General features: G+C 40.4%; 1 protein-coding gene across 1 annotated transcript in view; it reads left to right on the top strand.

Moving 5' to 3' along the window:
* Nucleotides 1-1512: 1512 nt before the first annotated feature.
* LOC115218447 (methyltransferase-like protein 7B) overlaps nucleotides 1513-3935 on the top strand; it is a 37131-nt gene continuing 34708 nt past the window's right edge. Inside the window, exon 1 of the mRNA XM_029788268.2 lies at nucleotides 1513-1516. The gene's annotated coding sequence lies outside the window, so the exon portion shown is untranslated. The remainder of the gene's footprint in view (nucleotides 1517-3935) is intronic.

Here is a 3935-nt window from a genome sequence, read left to right on the forward strand (position 1 = left end):
CCACATCACCAAAAGCCATAACTTGAGCAGGATGTTTTGTTTTGAATGTCCCCTTAACCTCAGCTGTTGATTTTGCGATAGATGTATCATTTCTGCGGTTCAGAACAGCATCAACAGTGAAGAGCTTTTCATCTGAAAAGATTGTTACAATTGAGGACTTTTTCTTGAACCATGTAATAATTTTCTTGCACCTTTCTAATCTCTTTTCCTTCATAGCTGTTGTCAACAAGTGTTTTGGTGTTCTTGTGTGAGATTTTAACCTCAAATCATATTTTATTGCATTTCTAATGGTCTTGTTGTCTACCTCAAGTTCATTTGCCATTTTTCTCATGGATTTGGTTGGATCCTTTAGGATTTTGGATTTGAGAGCTTTAATAAAAGCTTTGGTACGTTTTTTGTTGATTCTTCCACTTCCAGACTTCCTCGAAATAGTTTTGCTCATAGTCATTCTATTCTTTACATTATAAACAGTCTTTATGGACACTCCAACTATTCTTGAAATCTCCTTTGGTGTGACGAGTGCATTCAGCAAATCACACATTTTGAAAGCTCATGACCTGGCAATGGTCAGTTGAAGAAGTGCACTCCTGCAGCATTACAATGCACCAGCATAAACTACCGACTTGATCACATGCAAGCTTGAGGAACTTAATGCGAGTGTCTTCGCATGAAATGCTATAAGAACAATCCTTCTGGAACAGTTATGAAGGTGGTAAGGCTGATAAAGAGAGTTAGACTTGAGTCTATATTTATATATGGAGCACAAAATACAAATTACTAAATACAGAAAATAAAACAGAAGTGAAGACTTATGCAAAGACAACATAATTCTCCTTATATTTTCTATTTTCTTTGTTTTGTAATTTGCATTTTGTGTTCCATGCAAAAACATCTCAAGCCAAACTGTATTTATCTGCCTTACCACCTCTCTCTCTCTTTCTCTCTCTGACTCTCTCTCTATAGATAGGAAGAGAGAGAGAGAGAGATACATAGATAGACAGGCAGATCAAAAAATTTTAAAACAGGTCAGTGTTTAGTTCCTTTCTCTGATTTTCCAATATTTCAGGATTAGGACCAATTCTTCAGTAACTCTATAGAGATATTGATAGCCTATTTCTCTGATTTGCTGTATGTTATGGAGCAGAAAAATTGACTATTCAAACACCATCATTATCGTCCATGTGAACACACTTCTCTCTCACAACATCATAAATTTCTCTGGCACACTGTCTTGCAATCCAAAACACTTCAACTCTGGTCCTCATGCTGTAAGACCTTGGCGAAGCTCTTCCTTTCTGCTTCACTCCTGGCTAAGTATACCTGCTTCCTAGCTTTCCTTCTAGCTGCCTGATATAACTCCTTTCCAGTCCTTCTAAGCCATCATCATTATCATCATTTAACGTCCGTTTTCCATGCTGGCATGGGTTGGACGGTTAGACACAAGGCCGGAATGCTATACCAGGCTCCATTGTCTGTTCTGGCATGGTTTCTATGGCTGGATGCCCTTCCCAGCAAACAACCACTTTACAAAGCATGCTGGGTGTTTTTTTATATTGCATCAGTACCAGTTCTTTTAATGTGGCACCAGCACCAATATCAATTCTGCTGTGGTTGGCTGGTCTTCTTCCATACAGCAAGGTCACAGACATCTCACCCCTTTATCAGCTCCTTCATAAGACTCAGTCTTTTGAGATCAGCCTTCAGTACTTCATCCCATGTATTCCTGCTTCTCCCTCTTCCACAAGTTCCATCCACTTTAAGGGATCAGCACTTCTCTATGCAGTTGTCAACATCCATAAACATACCATGACCAAACCAATGCAGTCTTTTCTCTTGCACACAGCATCTCATTCCTCCTATGCCCAACTTTTCCCTCAATACATCAATGCTCTGTTGCACATGCAAACTGGCATTGCACACCCAGCAGAGCATAGTAGCTTCATTCTTCTCTAGCCTTCACATATTCTCTGCATTCAAGACCCATGTCTCACTACCATGTAGCATTGCTGTTCCTATACATGCATCATATAATCTTCCCTTCACTTGGAGAGAGAAAGAGAGAGAGAGAGAGAGAGACCTTTGGTTGCCAACAGAGATAAAAGCTCTCTTAATTTTCTCCATCCTATTCTTATTCTAGTTACTACACTTTCCACACATCCCGTCCCCTCTACTAATGAGGTCCCCTTGATAGCAGAAATCATTCTATACCTTTAAAGAGCTTCTGTAGCAGTTGAGGAAATGGATTTCTCAAGTATCTGTAGTTTCTATGACTCTGGTACAATTTCCACATGCACTATGAGAGCCTCAGCCAAAATTGGTGGCTGGTGCAAAGTCCCAGCTAGCCCTAGGTCGATGTGGTGATAGAGCAAAGAAACAGGCTTGGAAGGGCTGGAAATGTGGTGGTAGCAAGGAGTTATATAGACAGCTAGAAGGGAAACTAAAAAGCAGGTATACTTAGCCAGGAGTGAAGCAGAAAAAAAGAGGTTTGCCAATGTCTTACACCATGAAAACCAGAGGCTTAAAATGTTTTAGCTTGCAAGACAGTGTGTCAGGGAAAACTGTGATGTTGTGAGAGAGAAGTGTGTTGATGGTTCACTTGCAGCTAGTGACTCTGCAAAGAAAGAGGTTTGGAAATGTCACTATGAAATGCTTCTAAATGTAGAGAATTTATGGGAGAAGGAGAGTCTGTTTAATGTGTATTTGACTGAGGGACCATCAATCCAAATAGACAGTAGCATGGTACATAAAGTCATGAAGGATATGAAGATTAGGAAAGCCCATCAGGAATCACTGCTGAGATGCTTAGAAAATCTAGTGGTGAGGAGTATGGTCTAGTTACCTGTATAGTAAATCAAGTTGTACACAAGGGAGTCATACCCAGTGACTGGTGTAGGAGTATCATAGTCAACAGAGACAGAGGTAAAGATGATGCCTTAGATAAAAATAATTACAGAGGTATCAAACTGTTAGATCAAATGATGTAAGCTATGGAGAGGGTCATAGCCCAACTAATGAGGAAGAGAGTTAGTCTAGATGAGATGCAGTTTGGTTTTGTGCCAGGGAAAAGCACCACTGATGCTATATTTCTGGTAAGGCAGCTGCAGGAGAAATACATAGCAAAATATAACCCTTTGTACTTAGCTTTTGTTGATATGGAGAAAGTATTTGACAGGGTTCCCCCCCCCCACCGATCTCTTATCAGGTGGTAAATGTGGAAACTAGTGATAGATGAGCGGTTGATGAGAGTCATACAAGCCATGTACAAAGATACTGTAAGTAAGGTGTGGGTTGGCAACAAGTATAGTGATGAATAGGGTTCACCAAAGATCAGTCCTCTGCCCCTTCCTGTTTGTAATAATCCTCCAGGAAATAACAGAGGAAATGGGCTGCCCCTGGGAGCTCTTCTATGTTAATGACCTTGTTCACATAGCTGAATCACTTCCAGAACTAGAGAAGAAATTTCAGGTGTAGAAGCAAGGTCTAGAATCAAAGGGCCTTAGAGTTAATCTAGCAAAAACCAAGGTACTAGTAAATAGGGGAGCAGACAAATCATAAATCCCTTCAGGTAGATTGCCCTGGTCAATCTGTATTAAAGCGCAGTCAGAAACTCCATAAGATGTACCTAGTGAAAGCCACAGACACATAAGAGGTACAGCAATATCAGAGGATGGTCAACAGGAAAGATTGTTTTTGTGTATGGAAGGTGCACAGGTAGAATAAACTTTACAAATTACAGAAAATAGACTCCATCCAATGCCAAGGTGAGTATGCTGGAGGTAATTGATAGCTTCCATTATCTTGATGACCAAGTCAGTAGTGGAGCTGGATGCTCTGAGACCATAGTTGCACGAATAAAAATAGGTTGGGGAAAGTTCAGAGAGCTCCTACATCTGTTGGTAACAAAGGGTCTCTCCCTCAAAATGAAAGGCAAACTG

This window comes from Octopus sinensis, linkage group LG13 (assembly GCF_006345805.1).
Source record: "Octopus sinensis linkage group LG13, ASM634580v1, whole genome shotgun sequence".
Lineage (NCBI taxonomy): Eukaryota > Metazoa > Mollusca > Cephalopoda > Octopoda > Octopodidae > Octopus > Octopus sinensis.